Source organism: Palaemon carinicauda, unplaced genomic scaffold (assembly GCF_036898095.1).
Source record: "Palaemon carinicauda isolate YSFRI2023 unplaced genomic scaffold, ASM3689809v2 scaffold479, whole genome shotgun sequence".
Classification (NCBI taxonomy): Eukaryota; Metazoa; Arthropoda; class Malacostraca; order Decapoda; family Palaemonidae; genus Palaemon; species Palaemon carinicauda.
Genome location: NW_027171738.1, coordinates 40,727 through 67,500, shown reverse-complemented (window position 1 = coordinate 67,500; position 26,774 = coordinate 40,727). Strand labels below are relative to the sequence as shown.

At 41.4% G+C, this 26,774-nt stretch overlaps 1 protein-coding gene and 1 long non-coding RNA gene across 2 annotated transcripts in view; both read left to right on the top strand.

The window, feature by feature from the left end:
• Window positions 1-2,147, top strand: part of LOC137636983 (uncharacterized) — an 11,275-nt gene extending 9,128 nt beyond the window's left edge. The window contains exons 2-3 of the long non-coding RNA XR_011043324.1: window positions 95-286; window positions 925-2,147. This is a non-coding gene — a long non-coding RNA (uncharacterized lncRNA). The remainder of the gene's footprint in view (window positions 1-94; window positions 287-924) is intronic.
• Window positions 2,148-4,214: 2,067 nt separating this feature from the next.
• The window catches only part of LOC137636984 (tRNA (uracil-5-)-methyltransferase homolog A-like), a 35,190-nt gene continuing 12,630 nt past the window's right edge, over window positions 4,215-26,774 (top strand). The window contains exons 1-5 of the mRNA XM_068369309.1: window positions 4,215-4,258; window positions 20,742-21,038; window positions 21,625-21,795; window positions 23,409-23,560; window positions 26,505-26,632. The gene's annotated coding sequence lies outside the window, so the exon portion shown is untranslated. The remainder of the gene's footprint in view (window positions 4,259-20,741; window positions 21,039-21,624; window positions 21,796-23,408; window positions 23,561-26,504; window positions 26,633-26,774) is intronic.

The window sequence follows — 26,774 nt, the reverse complement described above, 5'->3', positions numbered from 1 at the left end:
CAGTTGTTGCTTCACATGTGGTATTGACACCTGGGACTAATCTAGTGTCAGAGACCCTACAGAATACCACTGGCTGATATTACTACTTTTTCAGATGTACCTCTACCATCAGCTGTTGCTTCACATGTGGCATTGACACCAGGGACTAATCTGGTCTGTCAGAAACCATACAGAATACCTTCTTACAAAAAGGAAGCTATGGAAAATGTTATTTCCATCCAGAAAGGGTAGGCAGAAAAGTGATAAACTCGTGGCCCTCACCCTGCATCCTCTAATAATAAACCAGGTAAGTCTTTTAAGTCTGAAGGTTATCGGGAGTTACTCTGCTGCCACCCATAAAGACACTAATCCTTTGAAGAATTCTAATATTGTTGCAAATGTTTTTTTTTTAAATAATTCTTATAAAGATTATACTATAAAAGTACCCTTGACAAAATGCAAGGAAGGCTTCTGCCTGTATCATATCTGTAGTTCAATTTCAATACTGTTCTTCCCCTTTGAAATGACAAATACTGTTGAAAACTTTCAACCTGTTAACGTAATGTGTTCAATTTCAATACTGTTCTTCCCCTTTGAAATGACAAATGCTTTTGAAACCTTTCAACCTTTTAACGTAATGTGTTAAATTTCAATACTGTTCTTCCCCTTTGAAATGACAAATGCTGTTGAAAATTTAACCTTTTAATGTAACGTGTTCAATTTCAATACTGTTCTTCCCCTTTGAAATGACAAATGCTGTTGAAAACTTCCCACCTTTTAACGTAATGTGTTCAATTTCAATACTTTTCTTCCCCTTTGAAATGACAAATACTGTTGAACACTTCCAACCTTTAAACGTAATGTGTTTAATTTCAATACTGTTCTTCCCCTTTGAAATGACAAATGCTGTTGAAACCTTTCAACCTTTTTAATGTTCTGTTTCAGATGAGATGTTGTCATCGATGACAATGGTCCACGACGATACATGGAAAGAACATTTTAAAGATTGTGAGACCTGTTTCTTCGCCTTAGAAATCTGGCAGAAAACTACCTTTGGAAATGTATTGTAACTCTGGTCATGGATGTCGGGAGCGGAATAATGGTAGTTACATGCATTAAAGGATTTCCTACTCCCGTAAACAAGGCAGTTCAGTGCTCTATTTAGCATGGCTGGATTTTATTAAGTCCTATCCGAACTTTTTCGGTATTTGCTGTACCTCTGATTAATCTCGCCAGCCCTAAGATTGACCAAGTGGGCAGAATATCGTCAACGTGCATTTGCAGCTATTAAAATAGCCTTGTATGTTGAAGGCTATCTGATTCAGACAAGCTGTTTATCTCAAAGTAGAAGCTAGTGATGTGGCTGTAGGAGCAGTTTTGATGCAGACTGGTGACTGATTTACGACCCCAGATTTCTTATTCAATAAACTGAAGCCTCAGTTCCTAGATTACAGTGGAAGAGGTGCCTTGGGCTCTCCTTCATGCTCTTGAAAAATTTGATTCTTAAATAAATTATCTTTGTCTCTTGTAAATAATATGTAGGCAAATCTATCTTTTTTTTCTGACCGTAATCCATTTTTTAGTAAGTAAATTTAAATAAACTGGATCAACTCTGAGCCTTTTGGTCCTGCAGCAATATAACATAGGGATATTGCTTATCAAAGGTAAAAATAAACTTCATTGCTGACAGGCTTCCAGATTTGACTTTTGCTTCTGAACACACAAATTGTAATCAATCAGTTACTTGGATCTACAATGTTCTGTCTCCTCTTGGAGGGATGTGTTTATATAAAGTATTCTCTTAAATATTTATCACTTTTGTGCTCGCTAATATGTGCTTATATGAAATTGCCATGTAATTTTATTGAATTGTTGTTGTTTATACTTTGTTATTCTTTGTTATAGTTTAATCTTTGTAAGTTAGAATTTGTTTTAAGTAAATTAACTGAATCTGTGACTGTAAAGGTTTAACTTAATTCTCAAAAGTATTTTCGTATTTTGCTCTCCCAGCACTTGGTTTAAGTCATGACTTTGCTCTATTAGAATCTTTTTTTTTTTCAGTTTTTAAGTTTTGTGATGATTTGGGAGTTTTTAAAAGATAAACATTGTTTTCTATAAAGTATTTAAACATATAGATAGTCTTGTTCAAAATATAAATTAGTTTATTTTCCTCTAGTTTTTGTCGCCTTTATTATATATAAAATCTTAAAGCACAGTCTCTTGGATCTATTCAGCATTGTTACCATTAGCGTAATAACATATACGCCTATATATTATGTGCATGTATATTATCATACAAACTCTTAATTCATTCTATACTCTTAGAAGCATAAAACTAGGGGTTTCTGCAAGGGAAAGGCAGAGTTAGAAGAAAGATAAGTGGCCTTTAGTGAACTATCAGATGGTAGAAATATCCCTTATTCCCGTGCAGCCCTTTCAAGTGGGAGAAGGGTGCGTAGTATCTAATAAATAATAAAAATTAAAGTTTATAAATCCAGAGGAAAGCTTAACAACATTGAAGTAGGATGGCAAATTAGAGACTCCTTTGTCAGTTCTTTTAGAATATGAATTGGATATTTTTATTCACTGAAACCAGATTGACTGGATTCGGAAACAAAGGGTTGGATGGACGAAGGTGGTTTCTACATTCTGGGAGAGAGCATGGCACTCCGTTATCAGGAAATAAGATATTTGTTCTAATGAGCTGATAATAAGGAACACACTGCTTGAACACAGATATACAAAAGCATACTTTGATACCTTTCTGTGGAAAATATCGCAACTAATTTGACCATTTTAGCAATAATATAATGTAAAAAGTCACTTGGATGACGTAGGAAGACAGAGACCTGATATAGGAAGAAACGACAAACTCTGGTCTCTACACTTAGAGACACTAAGTTGAAGACCAGGAAAAGTAGTGCAAACCTACCTCACATATTCCCAGATATGACATTGAAAACTAAACTAACACTAGTAAAAAGTATCTTTATAGTGCTGAAACAGATTTGTGGTCTTGATGTTTCCTGGTAAAGTAGAAATAGATTCGAATATCCATTGTAAAATAAGTAGAAATCTTTAGGGAATCTGCCAACATCACTATCAGACAGTAAATTGGAGCAAAACGAAAGAAATGGTTGATTTGCGAAACATGGAAACTGGTAAAGAAAAGAAGAATTTCAAAACTTAACTTTGAATCATTAAAGGAAAACAACCGATGTTTTACTTAATTAAGAACTGAATATATGAGCCTTGATAGGGAAGTAAACGAGATGATTTAGAAGAGAAAAGAAGGGTCACAATTCGTTTTGTTTTTGAACATGAAAATAGCAATATGGTGACTTATGGAGCCTGTTTTAAATGTCTTAGACATATAATAATGTATGAAGGACAGCACATACATTAATGTCTACTCTGCGGATGTGTAGGCCTATTCATATGATCATGTATATACGTATCAACATAAACGTTTCCCATTGTACTAAAATAACTACATCCTTATACATGGCTTGTACAATGCATTTTAATTTTCGATTGGTCATTTATATATAATATAATGCACATTTAATAAAAATAATAATGATTAGGTTAATCTTATATTGTTTTACCATATGTATGGAGATTGAACAATTATGCCATGAAATTATGCCAGTCAGAAATGAAAAAATGTAATGTCCTTTATATGTGAATAATATAATGTAACATAAATTTAATAAAATATTATAATAAAGTAATTATTGTAATGAAATATAATACAGTTTTCGATCCCAGGATGAATGTAAACAAATTTTGATCTTCATAAAAGAAAAAAAAAAAGTTCTTTAGTACAGTCCAAACTGATTACCACAATAGGTTGTCAAAACTAAAGCAAGGTTTTATCCTATCTAATTTTAAGGTAGAAGGGAATAAAAGTAAAGATTGAGAATCTCATTACGGTATTAATTTATTTATTCACAGGTAATATAAACTTAATAACAATAATAAGAAGAAGCTTTTTCTATGACGTCATGGGTATAGCTTTAATCCCGGTAAAGTATCTTAATTAAATCTTCAAATTCAACTAATATCCAGAATAAATTCTACTAAAACGTATTTAAGTATAATAGTAATTTATGTATATGATTTATATTTCATCTATTTATATTTAAAGTAAAAAAATAAGATAAAATATTTCAAAGATGTATAGTTTATTTGTTTTGGTATGACGTCACCAAGAAGCCATCTCTAATTTATGACGTCATTACCCACAAGCAAACAAACCAGGAACCCAGCGGCCAAGGTAAATAATTGCATGATATTGTATAATTGTATTACATTACGTAATTTATAATGTAATTATCATTTCTCAAAAAGTAACTCTTAACAAATAGAAACACAGTAAGTGAATATAATCCTTTTAATTATAAGATAATCACGCTTGCTTGATGTGTAACTGCTAGCGGTTCTGTATTATGTTCGGTGAAGTTTCAGTTTACCGTCATAAAAAGCAGAATTACATAACATTAATTACATGTATGTTCATATTATGTTATTCTAACTATTCTTGTCTAGTTACTAACTAGTTCTGTCTTCGTATTATCCATTTTTGTCTTCGTTTTTTAACCATTTTTGTGTCTTCGTTGGACCGATTCTTGACGGATTTCCTGACCCGGTCTGTCCCAATAGACTACGAATTGCCACATATTAGCAAGGTAAAATAGCAAGTATTTATCAAATAAATTACCTATTTATGGTTTTTCCTTCACAAAAACATAACTATTACCATTTTATATTTGTTTTAGACGAATGATTTCCGTGGTCTCGTATTCTTTACGTTCGACCAAGGGTCGTTGTGTAAGCTATATTGTAAACTCAATTTCCGATAGAAACGAAGACAAGAATCGTTATAATGAAGATAAGAATCGTTAAAATAATGAAAATAATCGTTATAATAGATCTAACAATCGTTAGGACAAACAGAAGAATCGTTAAAACGAATATGAGACGATAAAACGAAGTCAAGAGGTAAATCTTTACTGTAGTACAATAACCCAAATAAAGAAAATAAGAAGCTTTCTTGGTATATTTGTAAATACTTTAAACTGTACTGATGCAGATAATTAGGGGAAACATATTATGCACCTTTCAAATGTTTTGAAATTACAAAATTTTTTGCAAAAACTATATTTTAAAAGGGAAACAAACTTGACCCCATTTAACGCAGTCTGGGAGCCGTATCCTGACCTAACTACTGGGGAGGGGTTGGCTACTCCCCCATCAACCAGGCTTAGACCAGCGTATCCTGATCGTACCCTAAAACTAGTACTTCAAAGACAACTCATTGCCTCACTTATACTGTATAGTATTTTATAGTAATGGTGGTAGTATAATCATTACCCTAAATTATCAGAATGCGCTTTCTCAACGTAAATTTCTAATTTCCTATGTTATTTATCCTATAAAAACTAATTTCACAATACGATATGGGATATGTGTAGTGATAATAAGTAAGAGAAGCAATAATTCACGCAAAGTAGACTGTAATGATGAACTAAATTTGCTCATTTCCCTTTTTACCCTTATCTATATACTAGGCACTACAATTTAAGCTTGCTCTCTCAATATTTCAGTTCTACATTGTGCATCAGTATATTTTACAGTAAACGTCTTGAATATTTAGCTTTTCCTAATGCAGATAAAGAACAGACACCACAAAAAGGTAAATCACCATCTGCAACTTCTTATTCCGAATAAGGGATAATAAATGTAATGGGCCACCAGTAGCCCAAGCGCACAAGTGGCTTATTGAAGGATAAAGCAAAGGGGACGAATCGTCACACCCCCACCCCCATTTCAATAAGGACCCAGCGACCTAGGTTAGAGTAGACATTATTAACGGGTTATTGTGACTTAAGATTACTTCTTAAGCATTAGTTCCTTGAGGTCCGCCGAATGTTGAGGTGGCTTATCCTCTTCTCCCTCTGAAATGTCATCCAATTGTTCCTCCTGAGAGAAAACCTCCTCCGGATCTTCCTCCGACAATTCAGCCACTGAAGTTGTGCCTTGATCAGAAAGGCGATGTTCCTGTGCAGGCGCGTCAGTGCTGACATGGGCGCGCTTGCGCTGTTCAAAATTCTCATCCGACTGACAATCACTAGCCTTGCGTTTGTTGTCACGATTGGTTTGTGAAACAGCATCAACCTGATGTGCTGCGAAAACAGTCGACTGCTGTGTAGTCATGGATTGACTGCCTAAAACCGTCGCGGGTAGCTTGATGAATAGAGCCATGGGTAGAATCTGGCTGTTGAAATTTCCTGAGTGTAAATGTTTAACATGTTCTAGGTTCGATATTTATTATGATGGTTAATAGTAGTTAGTGATAAAAGATGCTGGCAGTCGAACATAAAAGTTGTTTGTTTTTCAATATTAAACTTACCCGATAATCATGTAGCTGTCAACTCTGTTGCCCGACAGAATTCTACGGAAGGGATACGCCAGCGATCGCTATACAAGAGGGGGGTGTACTCACAAGCGCCACCTGTGGCCAGGTACTGCAGTACTTCTTGTTGACACCACTTCAATTTTTCCTCTGTCGTGCTTCCGGCAAGACGTTCATGGATACGCTTATAATTTTGGAGTCTTGTTCACGGTTTTTGGTGAAGTATTGCTCCAAGATTTCAGCTTTCGCTATTCAGGAAGTTCTATTATTAGCTTAGCTAGCTTTTGGAATTAATTTGATTAATTATGGTGACGAAGAGAGTATGAACTCTCTTTCACCTTTAAATGGCCGACCCTTCCCTTAGACGGAAGTGTTGGTGTCTAAGAGAGTATAGACTCTCTTTCTTTATTTTGCTTAACAAAAGTTATAGATTTATTTTATATCTCTCCGCCTTTTATAGGCCTCTTCGTTTAACTTCCTTTTATTATAAAATTATTAAATTAATTTTTATATTTGTTTATATTCGACCTTTCCTAATAGTAGGCGGTCTTTTCTTGTACCGAAGTTAATTAACATTGAGCCCGTCATTTCGGTTTTACCTGTTAACATATGCTATTTTAATGTTTTTGAAAGAATTTCTTTGATAGTCTCGTACTGTTTCAAAGTTGAACTAACGTTTTGTTTTGTCTCTGCAGTTGTTGACGTTCAGAACGTTCAACTTGCGCTCTATCGTTACGATAGAGAGAGAATTTTCACGGTGTCACGTTGCAGTAAGAGTAAACCGTTTATAACGTTTTGTTCATTCTTTCTTAGCTTAATGTTTTTAATCCTAATAAAGGAACTTTTTATTTGGGAAATCTTTCAGTTTTTTTCCTTTAACAATAATATGTTTTAACGAGTATATATGATTGGGCTCTTCTCTCAGGTTCTAAGTCTAGAGAGAGAGAGAGAGAGAGAGATAGAGACGGAGGGAGAGAGAGCTGGATAAACGTTTCGTTCAAGCGAGTAACGTTGTTATCGTTTTTGCTCTTCTCCCTAGTCTCTTTAGGGGAAGAAGGTAAACGTTTCTAGAGTTTATTCTTGTTCTCAAGCTTTATGCGGTGAGAGATTTTAAACGTAGTTTATTTGATCTAGTGTTTAGTCTCTTTCCAGCCACTGAATTATTTATCTTGCATTAGATTTTTCTGTTACATTGTAATTCTGTTTTCGCAATTACTAACTTTTAAAGAAGGATAGAATTGCGTGTTTCAGGTACAAACCACTTAAAGTTTCGAGTTCAGTGAAATAAGTGCAAACAGAAATTCAGAAGTGATAAGTGATTAGCGCAAAGTGTGTCAGTGTTGTGCGTGAGGGTACTTCTTGCGTGCCAGTCGTCCTCCCAGTCCGGGACCTCTTGCAAGCTCCCAAGCCCAGGGGAGAAGCAATGTCGAAGGGCAAAAGGGTTCGGCAGGCCTTGATCGGCGCACAGAAGTATCCTCGGTGGTTGCGGGCGTGTCTTACAGAGACCGTCACTCCCACCCGCAGACGATTGAGCCCTTATTTTACTCGTCTGCAGAAGAAATTTCGGGGAGATAACGCTGGACTCAGGTCTCAAGACCTCTTAAACGTAAAGTCCAGACCTCTAGAGTTCAACAACCCGGATGCAGTCATTGGGTTAGCTCTGACTCTCCGCAGTCATCAGGTGACTGCACACCTCCTAAGAGAGGTAAGGTGATGCCGCAACAGACCTCATCTTCTGTTAAGGCTTTGCCTCAGCAGACCTTAGCGTCTGCCGACCCCAAGATGACTTTGCTGCAGTCCATGCAGTCACAGCTTGCGGTCTTAATGCATGAGTGTCAGGCTGAGAAGGTTACACCTCCTCCTGCGATCGCTTCGCCTCACCGCAGTCCAGTCTGCCAGGCGTACGATGTTGAGGTTCCTCAGGATACCTTACCGCGTACTGAGTTGCCAGTTACCAGCGGTGTGCAGCAACCTCCGCCTTCCTTAAGGCAACCTCAGCAATGGGAGCAGGAATCTTATGCCTTACTTCCTCCGCTTCCGTTTGCGGATCCACCAGCGAGGCAACAATCTCTTGAGGTACGACAACCTCTTCCATCAATGAGGCAGCCACCTCAGCACTCGCTGCAGCTTAGGTTAGCACCTCAGGAACCTCAACTCGCGAGACAAGAACTGCGTTCTGCGCAGCCGCTACCTCAACTCTCGCAGCTCACACCTCAGGAACCTTAACTCGTTCCTCAGGAACCTGCTACTGCGCATCCGCAACCCTTACAGCAAGCGCAACTCTTGAGGCAGCAACCTCATGCTATGAGTCAGCCACCTCAACGCATGCATCTGCCACTTTCTCCTCAACTTGAGCCTCTTCCCATTCAACTTGGAAATAACAAATGACAATAATAACACCTCATTACTTTCATAACTTGCATTTGTAATCATATACATGTATGCCTACACAAACATTATGATAATGGAGGTTATTTGTATTACTTATATAAAAATATATATGTATTCCTTGCAATATATTTTTAACAATATCGCAAAATATGGCAAAAATATCTTCAAAACAAAAATGAATCATGAGTTATGAATGTAAGGTAAATATTATGTTGATATTAAAACCCCATGCAAGCATGCATGAAGTAATGCAGTGTTGCCAACAGGGCGAGTTTCCCTTTCCTGAGGTGAAGTAGATTATAGTACATTTAGTGTAGCTTAATTCTACGATTATCATGCCGGCTATCAAATTCATCAACAAAACAGTCTAAATCAATTCCCTCGGCACGTGCACTTTCAATGGACGGTAATGCGATATTACTCACTCTAGCACTGGTCATGGAATTTCTGAGAAATGTTACACGCCATGCAACACGCTCTGCTTACCTTACAGCATGCTCTACATGCAGCATGCTCTGCATACAGCATGCTCTGCATACAACATGCTCTACATACAGCATGCTCTGCATACAGCATGCTCTGCATACAACATGCTCTGCATACAGCATGCTCTGCATACAACATGCTCTGCATACAGCATGCTCTGCATTCAGCATGCTCTGCATACAACATGCTCTACATACAGCATGCTCTGCATACCTTACCGCATGCTTCTCAGTCACACATCTTTGGTTGTTGCCAACTCACTAGACTGTCAAGCAGTTTCATAACGTTGCCTTCTAGTCTGCTGCTTTTGCACCATTGAAACCCTCACTGAGAGAACTTAGCTTTTCTCGGATATGGTCCCTGTAGATGAGAAAGTGCTTTTCTCCCTCCTTCTGATATTCCCTTGAGGACTCTGTCATTTGGAGAGGAGCCTTTAGCTGCGTAGCCTCCTATGGACTTTTATTTAAGCATAACATGCTTCCAGGGAAGGTAATGGTTCCACTTAAGTCACTAACCCCGTCTGTTACCACACCTGCTCCCATAGACCTTGAGCTGTGTTGCAAGACATGCAGTCCAAGCTTAGTCCTTGTTAAAGGATTTTTTGTTTACGGAGTCAGTGTGTCACTGGGAAGACGTTCAACAACCAGCAGAAGTGACTTGTTGTGACGCAGTGCGGCAACCTCAGCAACCCGATAAGGAGTTGTCTGTACGACCCAGACAGTCTAGACAGCTTCGGGTTGTCACTGTACTTCCTCGCTTCCCCATGGTTGACAGTTCACAGACTGTGCAGCAGTACCATGATCTTGTGTCCGGCTCCGTCAGACGACTGGCTTTTAAGAGCTCCCACAAGTCGTCGCTGTCTGGAGATTCTCAGATGGACTATGGATCTGACCAAGGAACTGGGCCTCCTGGTCAATTTTGAGGAGTCTCAGCTCATCCCATCCCAGACCATTGTCTCCCTGGGTATGGATCTTCAGAGTCGAGCTTTTCGGGCTTTTCCGTCGGCCCCAAGGATCTTCCAAGCCCTAGAATGCATCCAGAGCATGCTGAGAAGGAACCGATGCTCAGTCAGGTAATGGATGAGTCTAACAGGGACACTTTCATCGCTGGCCCTGTTCATCGTGTTAGGGAGACTCCACCTCCCCCCCTTCAGTATCATCTAGCTGCTCACTGGATAAAGGACATGACGCTAGAGACGGTCTCAGTTCCTGTTTCCGAAGAGAGGAGGTCTTCTCTCGCGTGGTGTAAGAACAGCTTTCTTCTCAAGGAAGTCTACCTTTGGCTGTTCAGAAACCCGACCGCCGTCTCCTCTCGGACACATCAGACACGGGCTGGGGTGCGACTTTGGACGGACAGGAATGCTCGGGAACATGGAATCAGGAGCAAAGGACACTTCACATCAATTGCAAGGAGTTGTTGGCGGTTCTTCTGGCCTTGATAAACTTCAAGTCCCTCCAGCTTAACAAAGTGGTGGAGGTGGACTCTGACAACACCACAGCCCTGGCTTACATCTTCAAGCAGGGAGGGACTCTTTCGTGAAGTTGTTCTAGATCGCAAGGGACCTCCTCATCTGGTCTAAAGATCGAAAGCTCACGCTGGTAACGAGGTTCATTCAGGGCGGTATGAATGTCATGGCAGATCACCTCAGCCGGAAGGGTCAGGTCATCCCCACAGAGTGGACCCTTCACAAGAATGTTTGCAGCAGACTTTGGGTCCTGTGGGGTCAGCCAACCATAGATCTGTTCGCTACCTCGATAACCTAGAGACTCCTGTTGTATTGTTCTCCGATTCCAGACCCAGCAGCAGTTCACGTGGATGCTTTTCTGCTGGATTGGTTCCATCTCGACCTGTATGCATTCCCGCCGTTCAAGATTGTCAACAGGGTACTTCAGAAGTTCTCCTCTCGCAAAGGGACACGGCTGACGTTGGTTGGCTCCGCTCTGGCCCGCGAGAGAATGGTTCTTAGAGGTACTGCAATGGCTGGTCGACATTCCCAGGACTCTTCCTCTAGGAGTGAACCTTCTACGTCTACCTCACGTAAAGAAGGTACACCCAATCCTCCACGCTCTTCGTCTGACTGCCTTCAGACTTTCGAAAGACTCTCAAGAGCTAGGGGCTTTTCGAAGGAGGCAGCCAGAGCGATTGCCAAAGCAAGGAGAACATCCACTCTCAGAATCTATCAGTCTCAAGGGGAAGTCTTCCGTAGCTGGTACAAGACCAATGCAGTTTCCTCAACCAGTACCACTGTAACCCAGATTGCTGACTTCCTGTTATATCTAAGGAAAGTAAGATCCCTTTCAGCTCCTACGATCAAGGGTTACAGAAGTATGTTGGCAGCGGTTTTCCGCCACAGAGGCTTGGATCTTTCCACCAACAAAGATCTACAGGACCTCCCTAGGTCCTTTGAGACCTCAAAGGAACGTCGGTTGTCCACTCCAGGCTGGAATCTAGACGTGGTCCTAAGGTTCCTTATGTCATCAAGATTTGAACCTCTCCAATCAGCCTCTTTTTAGGACCTCACATTAAAAACTCTTTTCCTCGTGTGCTTGACAACAGCTAAAAGAGTAAGTGAGATCCACGCCTTCAGCAGGATCATTGTTTTCACATCTGAAACGGCTACATGTTCCTTGCAGCTCGGTTTTTACTAAACGAGCTTCCTTCACGTCCTTGGCCTAAGTCGTTCGAGATCCCAAGCCTGTCCAACTTGGTGGGGAATGAACTGGAGAGAGTACTTTGCCCAGTTAGAGCTCTTAGGTACTATCTAAAAAGGTCTTAACCTTTACGAGGACAATCAGAAGCCTTATGGTGTGCTATCAAGAAACCTTCTTTTCCAAGTTCTAAGAACTCAGTTTCTTACTATTCAGGCTTCTGATTAGGGAAGCACATTCTCATCTGAAGGAAGAAGACCTTGCTTTGCTGAAGGTAAGGACACATGAAGTGGGAGCTGTGGCTACTTCAGTGGCCTTCAAACAGAGCCATTCTCTGCAGAGTGTTATGGATGCAACCTATTGGAGAAGCAAGTCAGTGTTCGCATCATTCTATCTCAAAGATGTCCAGTCTCTTTACGAGTACTGCTACACCCTGGGACCATTCGTAGCAACGAATGCAGTAGTAGGCGAGGGCTCAGCCACTACATTCCCATAATCCCATAACCTTTTAACCTTTCTCTTGAATACTTTTTATGGGTTGTACGGTCGGCTAAGAAGCCTTCCACATCCTTGTTGATTTGGCGGGTGGTCAATTCTTTCTTGAGAAGCGCCGAGGTTAAAGGTTGTGATGAGGTCCTTTAGTATGGGTTGCAGCCCTTGATACTTCAGCACCTTAGAGTTGTTCAGCCTCCTAAGAGGAACGCTGCGCTCAGTAAGGAAGACGAACTTATTTAAGGCAGAGTAATGGCTCAAGTCGACTTCCTTACCAGGTACTTGTAATTTCATTGTTATTTTGAATAACTGATAATATGAAATACGGGATACTTAGCTTCTTGATATACATGTACACTGGTTTTCACCCACCTCCCTGGGTGTGAATCAGCTACATGATTATCGGGTAAGTTTAATATTGAAAAATGTTATTTTCATTAGTAAAATAAATTTTTGAATATACTTACCCGATAATCATGATTTAATTGACCCACCCTTCCTCCCCATAGAACCAGTGGACCGAGGAAAAATTGAAGTGGTGTCAACAAGAAGTACTGCAGTACCTGGCCACAGGTGGCGCTTGTGAGTACACCCCCCTCTTGTATAGCGATCGCTGGCGTATCCCTTCCGTAGAATTCTGTCGGGCAACAGAGTTGACAGCTACATGATTATCGGGTAAGTATATTCAAAAATTTATTTTACTAATGAAAATAACATTTTTATGATTTGTTTATAACTAAAGGAGCCACTGAAAAGGTACAACAGTAGAATAGGACTTTGGGATTACATTGAATATATTAGTTGAAGTGGATTAGATTAATTTCTTTGTATCGTCTTCTTCTGGGATATGGATCTTGAAGCTTTGTGGGTAATTAGTTTTTATTTTGCTAACCTTCATTTCATCTTCATCCGTAGTTCTGTGTCAAGATTGCATCGTGTTTTTAGTTGTTTCAACAAAGCTTGATGTATGTCAGGATGACGGAAAAACCCAAAATCAATCTATCAACGGTTCCTGCCAACAGTATATCATATATAGATTTATATCAAGATTTCATTATATTCTGGGATCATATTCTGGGTCTATTCAGTGAAGTTTTATCCATTCTCGGCCGGCAAATCTCCAGTTAGTCTGCGTCGTATTTCCGTAATTGAAAGGGCCGTTAACGTTGTTATTCCAAGTGTTCATTAAATGTTCTTTCAAATTCACCAATTTAATGTAAGAGAGGCTGTAGACAGGTACTGATTATTCCTTTATCCTTTTATAACCAAAGAATAATCCTTTATTTTTCAATATTAAACTTACCCGATAATCATGTAGCTGTCAACTCCGTTGTCCGACAGAAATCTAAGGAGGGATACGCCAGCTATCACAATACTAGAAGGGGGTGTACTAACAGCGCCACCTGTGGCCAGGTACTCAAGTACTTCTTGTTGACACCTCCTCAATTATTCCTCTGTCGTGCCTCCGGCTAGACGTTCTGGGATACGCTTATGGTCTTCGAGTTTATTCTCGCTTATTTGGTGATGTATTCTCTTTGATTTACGGCTGTCGCATTACTGGAAACCTTCTGATATTAGCTAGATAGCTTTTATTTAATTCAGTTTAACGGTTAACGAATTTTTGCTTGTTTTTTGGATCTCCCTTTGACTTCTCTTGAAAACAAAATGTCTGACATTTCGCAAGCCCCCTCCCATAGACGTTGTAGGTCTTGCAATAGACGTATTCCGAAGGTCTCGGTAGATCCTCACACCGCTTGTTCTGACTGTAGGGACAGACCCTGTCAGTTAGAAAATCGATGTGAGGAATGCGCCGGTCTTTCGGAATTGGATTTTGTCCGACTTTTAAAGTATTCTTCTAAGTTAGAGAGAATTAGAGCTAGGAGGAGTTCTTCTCACTCTTCTTTATTTTCCTCATCTCATGATCCTCTTCCTGATCCTACCCCTGTAGTGGCTACCCCCGATCCTACTGTGTGCCCTCCGCCTGATATGTCAGTGGTTTTACGTGCTATTCAGGCTTTAGGCGATAAGGTAGAGTCAGTGGTAAGTGACCATAAGTCTCTGATGGCCGAAGTGAAAGAGTTGAAGGCCAAGAGTGCAGTGGGTGAAGTTAGTGCCAGTGCTGTGACGAGTGCTAGTGTCGGTGCAGTGCCTTGTGCTAGTGTTAGTGCCAGTGTGGTGCGTGGGGATTTTTCTGTGCGAGCCAGTCGTTCTCCCAGTCCGGGACCTCTTGCAAGCTCCCAAGCCCAGGGGAGAAGCAATGTCGAAGGGCATAAGGGTTCGGCAGGCCTTGTTAGGCGCACAGAATCATCCTCAGTGGTTGCGGGCGTGTCTTCCACAGACCGTCACTCCCACTTGCAGACGATTGAGCCCGTCTTCCGCTCGTCCGCTGATCTTCTCTCGGGGAAGAAACGTTGGTCTCAGGTCTCTAGACCGCTTAAACGCAGAGTCCAACCCTCGAGTGCTCAGCCAGGTTGCAGTCGTTGGCTCAGCTCTGACTCGCCTCAGTCTTCTAGCGATTGTACTCCGCCCAAGAGGAGTAAGGTACAACAGAGCTGCACCGGTGGTGCAACCACTGTTATGGCTTTACCTCAGTCTGCTACTGTCTCTGCTGATCCCAAGTGGTCTATGCTTCAGTCCATGCAAGCTCAGCTTTCGGACCTGATGCGTGAGTGTTGTGCTGAGAGTGCTGCACCTCCTGCACCTGTGGTGCACCAATCTCCTGCACCCGTTCAGCCTGTGCTGCACCCGCCTGCACCGGTGGTGCACCAACCTCCTGCACCCGTTCAGCCTGTGCTGCACCCGCCTGCACCGGTGGTGCACCAACCTCCTGCACCCGTTCAGCCTTTGCTGCACCCGCCTGCACCGGTGGTGCACCAACCTCCTGCACCGGTTCAGCCTGTGCTGCACCCGCCTGCACTCGCTGCACCCAGTCGCAGCTCCATCTGCCAGGCGTACGATGTTGAACCAGTTTCTGTGTTCACTGTTCCCGGTGTTGTTCAGCATCAGCCTTCTTTAAGGCAACCTTCAGTTTGGGATCAGGAGGATTACTCCACTCTTCCTCCTCCTCCCCTGGCTGCTCCACCGGCGGTGCAACTCTCGGTGGAGGTACAACAACCTCTTCCACCTGTGAGTCAGTCTGCTCAGCTGCTGCACCGAGCTCTACCCGTGCACCCTGATCCTGCACCTCAGACATCTCTGCTTGCGGGAACTTTACCTTGTTCTGCACAGCCTCGATCTCTTCACGCTCCACTCTTACCACAGGAACAGGAACTTGCTGCACCTCCTCCTTCCACCTCTGTTGTTCCTGCTCGTTCTGACTCTGCGGTTCAGCATTCGTATCCGATCCCGTCGCCTCATTCTGGGGTTGAGATTTCGGATGATGAGGAAGCACACCTTGATCCCTCTTCGGACGTGGACGAATCCAAACCCTCTCCACAGTCTCTTGATTTTCGCAAGGTCTTGGCTCTTCTCAGGGAGGTTTATCCAGACCATTTTGTCTCAGCTATACCCCGCTCTCCACCATCTGAGTTTTCGCTGGGAGTGCAACAAGCTCAGTCTTCCTATACCAAGCTTGTCCTAGCTAGATCCTCCAAGAGGGCTTTTAGGATCTTAGGGGAATGGCTGCAGTCTAAGCAACTTCTTGGCAAGACTTCCTTCATGTTCCCTCCAACGAAGCTCACTTCGAAAGCGAGCGTTTGGTATGCCACAGGGGAAGCACCAGGCTTGGGAATACCTGCCTCTGCCCAGGCTGACTTCTCAAGTCTGGTAGACTCGCCTCGAAGATCTGCTATGAGACGCTCAAAAGTGTGTTGGACCTTCTCGGACTTGGATCACTTGCTTAAAGGAGTGTTTAGAGCTTTTGAAATGTTTAATTTTCTCGACTGGTGCCTGGGGGCCCTCAGCAAGAAAACCTCCCAGACGGACAAAGATTCTGCCATGCTGTTAATGTCATGTATGGATAAGGCCATCAGAGATGGATCGGGCGAGCTAGCGTCCTTGTTTGTCTCAGGGGTTTTGAAGAAAAGAGAACAGCTGTGTTCTTTCCTTTCCGCCAGCATTACCCCTTGCCAACGTTCACAACTTCTGTTTGCTCCTCTTTCGAAGTTCATTTTTCCCGAAGAGCTCATTAAAGATTTGTCGGCTGCTTTGATACAGAAGGACACGCACGATCTTGTAGCTTCTTCGGCTCGTAAGTCTAAGGCTTCCACCTCAGCCCCTAAGACTTACCGCTCCCCAGTGGCTGATACCCCTGCGACTAGATTCATACCGCCCTTTCGTGGTAGAGCCCCCAGCCGAGGAAGCTCCCGTCCAGACTCTTACAGAGGCAAGTCCAGGAAAGGATCCAAGCCATCCAAAGGAAAACACTGACTCTCCGATTCTCCAGACGACAGTAGGAGCCAGACTCAAGACCTTCTGGCGAGCTTGGGAGATGAGAGGTGCAGACGCACAGTCTGTCAGTTGGCTGAGGTTCGGTTACAGGATTCCATTCTTCCTTCAACCACCTCTGACCACTTCGCCCATCAACCTCTCTCCCAACTACAAAGAGGAGGACAAGAGGCTAGCTTTGCACCAGGAGGTGTCGCTTCTTGTGCAGAAGAAGGCTGTGGTTGTAGTCCGGGACCATCAATCCCCGGGCTTCTACAACCGCCTCTTTCTTGTGGCCAAGAAGACAGGAGGTTGGAGACCTGTGCTGGACGTCAGCGCTCTCAACGAGTATGTCACCAAGCTGACGTTCACGATGGAGACGACCAAGTCGGTCTTAGCAGCGGTCAGACAGGAGGACTGGATGGTCTCATTGGACTTGAAAGATGCTTATTTTCACGTTCCGATTCATCCAGACTCCCAACCTTTCCTAAGATTCGTTTTCGGAAAGGTCGTCTACCAATTCCAAGCCCTGTGTTTTGGCCTAAGCACAGCTCCTATGGTCTTTACCCTTCTGATGAGGAATGTAGCCAAATTCCTTCACTTGTCAAACATCAGAGCCTCCCTCTACCTAGACGACTGGCTGTTGAGAGCCTCCTCGAGTCGTCGTTGTCTGGAGAATCTTCATTGGACTTTAGACCTTATCAGAGACCTGGGTCTATTAGTCAATTTGGAAAAATCTCAACTCATTCCCTCACAATCCATCGTGTATCTGGGAATGGAAATTCAGAGTCAGAGTTTTCGGGCTTTTCCATCGGCCCCCAGGATAAGCCAAGCCCTAGAGTGCATCATGAGCATGCTGAAGAGGAACAGTTGCTCAGTGAGACAGTGGATGAGTCTCACAGGGACTCTCTCGTCCCTAGCCCTGTTTGTCGAGCTGGGCAGACTCCACCTCCGCCCTCTTCAATTCCACCTTGCAGCTCATTGGGACAAGAGTTCTACCCTGGAAGCAATCTCTATCCCTATCAACCAAGAGATGAAGACCACTCTCCTGTGGTGGAAGCACAACCTCCTTCTCAGAGAGGGTCTATCCTTGGCCATTCAGACCCCCAATCTTCATCTCTTCTCAGATGCATCGGACTCGGGCTGGGGTGCAACCTTGGACGGAAAGGAATGCTCCGGAATGTGGAACGAGGAACAACGATCTCTCCACATCAACTGCAAGGAACTGCTGGCAGTTCATCTAGCCCTGTTGAACTTCAAGTCCCTCCTGCTAGGCAAAGTGGTGGAGGTGAACTCGGACAACACCACAGCCTTGGCTTACATCTCCAAGCAAGGGGGGACCCATTCGAGGAGCCTTTACGAGATCGCAAGGGACCTCCTCATTTGGTCAAGAAGTCTAAACCTCTCTCTAGTCACGAGGTTCATCCAGGGCAATATGAACGTGTCAGCAGATCGTCTGAGCAGAAGGAATCAGGTCATTCCCACGGAATGGACCCTCCACAAGAGTGTGTGCAACAGACTTTGGACCTTGTGGGGTCAACCTACCATAGATCTGTTTGCCACCTCCATGACCAAGAGACTTCCTCTGTTTTGTTCTCCTGTTCCAGACCCTGCAGCAGTTCATGTGGATGCCTTTCTACTGAACTGGTCCCATCTCGACCTGTACGCATTCCCTCCGTTCAAGATAATCAACAAGGTTCTGCAGAAATTCGTCTCGCACGAAGGGACACGGCTGACGCTGGTTGCTCCCCTTTGGCCTGCAAGAGAATGGTTCACAGAGGTACTACAATGGCTAGTAGACTTCCCCAGGACTCTACCTCTAAGAGTGGACCTTCTACGTCAACCTCACGTAGACAGGTTACATCCAAACCTCCACGCTCTTCAACTGACTGCCTTCAGACTGTCGAAAGATTCGCTAGAGCTCGAGGCTTTTCGAAGGAGGCAGCCAGGGCTATTGCCAGAGCAAGAAGGGTTTCCACTCGTAGGGTCTACCAGTCTAAGTGGGAGGTCTTCCGAAGCTGGTGTAGAGCCAATTCAATATCCTCTACCAATACCTCTGTGACCCAAATAGCTGACTTCCTGCTTCATCTTAGGAATGAGAGATCCCTTTCAGCTCCTACGATTAAGGGATATAGGAGTATGTTGGCCTCAGTTCTCCGCCATAGAGGTTTGGACCTCTCTTCCAACAAGGACCTTCAAGACATTCTTAAGTCTTTTGAGACGTCTAAAGATCGTCGTCTTTCCACCCCAGGCTGGAATTTAGACGTAGTCTTAAGGTTCCTTATGACATCTAGGTTCGAACCTCTCCAGTCAGCTTCATTCAAGGACCTTACCCTCAAGACTCTTTTTCTCGTTTGCCTGGCAACAGCTAAGAGAGTCAGTGAGGTTCATGCCTTCAGCAAGAACATTGGTTTCACGACCGAGTCTGCTACATGTTCTTTCCAGCTTGGATTCCTAGCAAAGAACGAACTTCCTTCACGTCCTTGGCCTAGATCGTTCGAGATACCTAGCCTTGCCAACATGGTAGGTAACGAACTTGAGAGAGTTCTTTGCCCTGTCAGAGCTCTCAAATATTATCTCAAGAGGTCTAAACCTCTCCGAGGACAGTCAGAAGCCTTATGGTGTGCCATCAGGAAACCCTCGAGACCCATGTCCAAGAATGGGCTTTCGTATTATATAAGGCTTCTGATCAGAGAAGCACATTCTCACTTAAAGGAGGAAGACCTTGCATTGCTGAAGGTAAGGACTCACGAAGTAAGAGCCGTAGCTACTTCGATGGCCTTTAATAAAAACCGTTCTCTGCAGAGTGTAATGGATGCAACCTATTGGAGGAGCAAGTCAGTGTTTGCATCATTTTATCTGAAAGATGTCCAGTCTCTTTACGAGAACTGCTACACCCTGGGACCATTCGTAGCAGCGAGTGCAGTAGTAGGTGAGGGCTCAGCCACTACATTCCCTTAATCCCATAACCTTTTTAACTTTTCTCTTGAATTCTTTTTGTTGTTTTTATGGTTGTTACGGTAGGCTAAGAAGCCTTCCGCATCCTTTTGATTTGGCGGGTGGTCAATTCATTCTTGAGAAGCGCCTAGGTTAAAGGTTGTGTAGAGGTCCTTTAGTAGGGGTTGCAACCCTATATACTTTAGCACCTTGGGTTGATTCAGCCTCCAAGAGGAACGCTGCGCTCAGTAAGGAAGACGAACTTAAAAAAGAGGCAGAGTAACGGTTCAATTCGACTTCCTTACCAGGTACTTATTATTTCATTTGTTATTAGAGATAACTGTTATATGAAATTTGGGGATACTTGGCTATCCTTTAATCTTGTTCACTGGTTTTCACCCACCCCCCTGGGTGCGAATCAGCTACATGATTATCGGGTAAGTTTAATATTGAAAAATGTTATTTTTATTAGTAAAATAAATTTTTGAATATACTTACCCGATAATCATGATTTAATTGACCCTCCCTTCCTCCCCATAAAGAACCAGTGGGATCGAGGAATAATTGAGGAGGTGTCAACAAGAAGTACTTGAGTACCTGGCCACAGGTGGCGCTGTTAGTACACCCCCTTCTAGTATTGTGATAGCTGGCGTATCCCTCCTTAGATTTCTGTCGGACAACGGAGTTGACAGCTACATGATTATCGGGTAAGTATATTCAAAAATTTATTTTACTAATAAAAATAACATTTTGAAAGTTGTTTATATTAAAATTAGCTCAGTCCATGTACCGTACTTGAAGTGATGTTGACGAGACAAGCACTCCACTGGTATGAGAGCTTGCAAATATCCGACTGCCGTACTGAGAGTGATTTCTTAAGGAATTCGTGAAACTTCCTGCATATAATAAAAATTCAAAGGGATGAGTATATATTAGTTCTTAGCTATAGTAACTTTTCTCTTAAGAATAATTATGTCTATCAGATGTACAGTATTTGTTTTACTAAGCTCAACTTTGTCTTTCAGAAAACTTGGCCGATGACCAAGACATGATTGAGCTCGAGGATCACCTGAACAGCGAGGAGGATGAGGCGGAGGACGACTACGACGAGGAAAACGGCACCGGCAAGGCCGAGGACGAGCTGATCCTCAAGACGGACAGCGACATCGATGAGATACAGGAAGATGACACGAACGGCTCCACTGGAAGGGAAGCGTCTGTGGAGACCAGGGAAACGCCGCAGACGAAGCGAGACACGGAGTTCACCTCCGAGGATTTTAAGATAGAACTTTAGGGGGCTGCCTCGATATTATGCGATGGGGGTGAGTAGTTAACTAACTTGTTTTAACTAATAAATAGACAAAAGCAGATGATGAATTGGTGGTCGTTCCTTCCTTTACGCGTGCCAACTATCGTCCTTTGAGCGGGTCAGTCGGCTAATGCCGTTTTTTTAAGGACAGGACTCTGATATTCATACCACTTAATAAGGTGACTTATATAAACAGTTGAGGAATAGCAGAAAACTTAACCCCCAATGACTATAACAGGACTTTTGCTTGCAAACAGTACTGGACTATAATTTGACCTTTTCTTGCAAACAGTATTGGACCATAACTTGACCTTTTCTTGCAAACAGTATTGGACCATAACTTGACCTTTTCTTGCAAACAGTACTGGACTATAACTTGACCTTTGCTTGCAAACAGTATTGGACCATAACTTGACCTTTGCTTGCAAACAGTATTGGACCATAACTTGACCTTTTCTTGCAAGCAGTACTGGACTATGATTTGACCTTTGCTTGCAAACAGTATTAAACTATAGTTTGACCTTTGCCTGCAAACAGTACTCGACTATAATTAGACTTTTTGCTCTCAAACAATGCTAACAATCGTTTTATCTTTCCAGCAACAGAAGAAACTTCTGAACGAGACCTTGCAGCTCAAGGCGCACAAGATCAAGCCGGCCGGCTCCAACAAAGACTGGGCCTACGTGACTTTCCGCGACGAGAAGTCCAGGACCAAGGCTCTGACTGTGCTGGACGAGTTCAAGTGGAAGAAATGCGTCCTCTCGTGTTCGGTGAGTCTTATAATAAGTAGAAAGAGTACAGTAATCGTAGATTTCAGACCTCTGGCAATGAAGATTGTCAACGCTTTACTGTACTCAAGTCTACGGACCAGGATTTCGTCTTTTCGTGTTGGTTGTGAGTGTATATACATTACTGCATGATAATAAGTCTTCGGTCCAAGGTTTCCTCTTTTGTATGTTGGCCGTGAATAAATCTATTACATAATAACAATATTAACCCTTTTGCCCACAGGCTATTTGGAACTTTCCAACCCTTAACCCCCAGGGGCTATTTTTTTTCAAGTACATTTTGCAGTATATTTTTTTTTAATTACTCCAACAGCCTTAATTTTCATCATGGAGAGGTCAGGTTGGTCTCATTCTCTTGGAAAATGCCTGAAGTCTCTCAAAAAATTATCAAAAACATGCGAAATAAAAAAAATGTAAATAGCAGTTTTTGCAAGAACGTACCGGTACGTCCATGGGGGTAAAGGGATGGGTTTTGTGAAACGTACCAGTACGTCCTTTTGGGGGTAAAAGGGTTAACCAGAATTATGGTCTTCATCTGGATCACCTAAAAATTGTAAGGGGTTCTTCTGGGGCATAATGTCAATCCGTTGTTGCAATTTGATGAAAATCCAGCACGAAATTTAACGTAATCCCACACACAGATACGCGTAAAAAGTAGTCGGGTAAATCCAGGTGAAAATATAACCTCGCTGGTAATAACAATGTTTATGTATATCACTGTAATATGTGGATGTGTATGTGAAGACTCAGCTGATCATTTTTTATTTATATGTTCATATAGGAATGCTACAATTTACTCACTGTCTATGCAGGCAATGCGCATTGCTATGTGGCCGAAGGGGCTTTCATGTTGTTGGTGGTTCTAGCTTTATTTATTTTGAGGAATGGTTAAAACCGTAGAGTATTTTGGAATTCATTCCCAATGCTGTAACCAATTTGTGAAATGTGCTTCCTAATTGTACAATTATTATTGTTATTATTGTTATTACTCTCTAAGGTACAACCCTAGTTGGAAAAGCAGAATGCTATAAGCCCAGGGGCTCCAACAGGGAAAATATCTCCATGAGGAAAGGAAACAAAGAAAAATAAAATATCTTAAGAAGAGTAACAACATTAAAATAAATATCCCTTATATAAACTATACAAACTTTAACAAAAGAGGAAAAGAAATAGGATAGAATAGCATGCCCGGGTGTACCCTCAAGCAAGAGAACTCTAATCCAAGACAGTGGAAGACCACGGTACAAAGGCTGTGGCACTACCCAAGACTAGAGAACAATGGTTTGATTTTGGAGTATCCTTCAGACTCGTTTTGATCTTAATGCTGGTGCTGTATAGTATAGGAATCTTACAGGTTTCCCTTATTTGTTGTACAGTACATATTCTTGTTATGGTATTAAAGTTCTTACAGGTCTCCTGTATTTATTGTATATATTCTTGATTCTTTACTGTCGTAATTTACGTCTTGCTAAAATAGTAATTAATTCATCTATCATAGATATTTAATCCAATACGTTTAGAAATAAAAAAAAAAGTACATGGAGATTTCAATTGAAATCATTTATATAAATGATTTATTAAGTTTTTTCTTCCAGATCGCAAAACCCGTGGAAGACCCGGTTCAGGCCAAACGAGCCGCTGACTCCAAGCTCCTGGAGGGAGTAGACCTGGACGCCAAAAAACCCCAATTAACGAACGGGTGGTGAAGAGCGTGACGCCGTTCGCTCACTTCACGTACGAAGATCAGGTAATGTTGGCTTTTCTCGAAGTTATTGAGTCCTTAACAATTTGATGGTGTAGAGATTTACTTAAGTGATATGTTAGGTAATGGATGCAAAGTCTGTTTTCTTTCAAAGTTTATTCATGTTTTTATTACCAGCTAAGCTACAACCCTAGTTGGAAAAGCAGGATGATTTAATCCAAAGGGTTCCAACGTTGTAAAAGCACCCAGTGAGGAAAGTAAATACATATATGAATAGACTCGAAGAGAAGTAATGAATAATTAAGAGGTTTTGAGATCGGTAACTTATAAAAATAGATCTGTAGTGTATAAAGTATAAAGAGAGCCTGGTCAGTCTATTCGACATAAATAAGTAGATACATTCTTTGCAATTGTGGTTCCACTAATTCAACATCCTGATTAGGAAGATCATTCCACATATTTTTACTGATGAGAGAAAATGAGAAGATTTGTTGTTATGTTTTATGACAAGAAAAGTTGAGATATATCACGCCATTGTTATACTGAGGGATGCGTTGCTATTAGGTCTTTGGATTAGTTTGACACCATGATATTGAAAGGTGTACTAATAGGAAAGGTGAAATGATTGTGAATTGCTAGGTTGGGCAAGACATTGTAGGATTCTTTGAGGAGTGGCCATGCAGTTTGATGTTGATTCTCTATTGGGACAACTTTTTCTTTAGCTTACACAGACACTGATTAATCTGAGAAAGATATAGGAGTTTTTGAAGACTGACCATGTAATTTGATGTTGATTCTCTAAAGATCATGTTATAAGATAACCACTATTGAGACTCACAGCATGTTCACTTAACTTTTCCTTGTACACATCGAAGACCAAATCAATTTTCATGCTGCTTTTCTTTAGTGAAACATCAGTGAAATTAATCGGACGCCTTCGAATGTGAGATTTTCATTATTTAGTTTCGAAATTAGTGTAATGCCATTGCGTCTCTTAACATCTCACTGGGTTCAAGGTCCTTTTTTTTTCAGTAGATGACCCACGGCATTTCAATAGTTTTGCAAGTACAGCCTTGTTTGTTTTCTTCATAGACCCATTAACTTAAGTGGCTGACCGGAAACCTGACGCATATCTAAGACTGTTCAAAGAAATTAGCATCGTATTGCGAAACACCTTGCTCTATCTGCTATGTAAACTATCTCCTGGGGATCATTCATGAAGTGTTTCCCTTTATTGATCCAAAAGTTTTTAGTTTAAGCTTCAGAAACTCGCACCCGTTTGTAGTCGTCATTTTTGGAAGATGTAAAAGACTTCTCCTATCTGATGAGCCGAGAGTAAGTTGGCACATACATGAGGAGAGGCGATGATACCAGTGGAGTGGTGAACAAGTATCGAGCTTCCCAGAAAGGGTTTTGTCCAACTATTTTCAAGTACAGTAGATTAATAAGAGAGGCAATATTAGACTCGTCTCAATGCGTGACTGTAATATCGGGATGGGCGAATCCTCTACAGTGGGAAGTGATCGGTTCTCGTAGCTGTCTCGATACTGTTACTCGTTGCTTTCCTGTTAGTTAATGGCGGGCCACTGTTCTTGATTTTAAGCTCAGGGAAGTTTTTTTTTTAGTTTATATATGAAAGATCTATTTTAATGTTGTTACAGTACAGTTTTTATAGTTTTATTTTAATTGTTCACTACTTCTGTTGTAGTTTATTTACTTTCCTCACTGGGCTATTTTTCACTTTAAGCCTTTGGGCTTATTCATCACATAAATCACTGGTTGAAAGTTTGTACTATTTTAATAATTGAAGGAAAGAAAATGGAAATATTTAAATTGTTTGAAGATTTTATGGTAAATGTCAATTTAAACCAAGCCTCTAGAGAAGAAGTAATATGAGCTACAGGCGAATGTAGAAATAGATTTTATTTTTGAAATTCAATTTTTAATTGGAAAAATCTAACTGAAAAACTGAAGATGCATATGTGGCTTATTATTACGTGCCGCTATTTTAATATACTGTTTTTTTACTTTAGATTAATGAAGTAAAGATATTAAGCTTTGAAATGACACCGTTAAAAGTTTATTAAATCTCTGTGATGGGTAAATCATAAGTATTCCCATATGTGTAATTTGTTTGTTTATATGTTGCCATTGAGAAGCTCAGTGACCACCGAAATCTACGAGTCCCAAGCTTTCTGGACTTAACGTACTCTGTCGGTTTGTTTATTAGATAATGTGTTAAACCATAAATTTGTTTTCTTATTTACACCAGGAACTTGTTTTCTTATTTACACCGGAAACTTGTTTTCGTATTTACACCGGAAACTAGTTTTCTTATTTACACCGAAAACTTGTTTTCTTATTTACACCTGTTCAAGTGTAGACTATTCTCTCAGCAAGAAGTGGTTCGGTCCATGTTTGTTAATTATCACAGAATGGTTCAAGAGATTGTCCCAATTTGATAAAATAAAATGACTGTATAGTACTTCGACACTCCTTGAATTTCTGTACAATTACAGAAACTAGGATGGGACTAAAGAATTTAGACTTTAAACCAAGGACTGTGTCTTCTTCAATTGCACAAAAAATAGGCTTATTGAGAAAGTCTTTCAAGATTTTCGGTGATCAATCTATTCTGAAGAAGTGTTTTAATTCTTTCATTCTACCTTGTTTTGAGTATTGTAATCCTGTCTGGTCTTCAACTGCTGATTCTCATCTTAATTTGTTGGACAGGAATTTAAGGTCTATTGAACTTCTTATTCCTGATATAGATATTAATCTCTTGACACTGTTGTTCAGTTAGTTCTTTATGCTTGTATAAAATTTTTCATAGTTCTCATTACCCTTTGCATTCAGATCTTGTTTTGTTATTATTATTTACTTATTATTTAATTATTACCTCTCCTTTTTCCCTTGAAGATATGGGAATTTGCTTTCCCAACTAAGAACAATTTCCAGCTTTATTAATTTTTTCGATGTCACCTTCTAGGCATCAACTCCAAAGACGATTTGCCGACTGTCGGATTCCAAGTTTCCAGTTAGAAGGCCGGGAGCCTGGCTGTCGGACCAGTAGGTCATCTAGTCCACATTCCAAATACTATGAAGAAAGTCGCCGAGGTACGTTGGATGTTTTGAGTCTTGAGACTCGGTGGTGCTGAGTAGAGATGGTTCGAATGTTTTCATTTACATTTGCAATAGTTGATATTCGCATGTGTTCTAAGATGCACATTTGCTTTTGTCTGCGAAATATTTTTATATC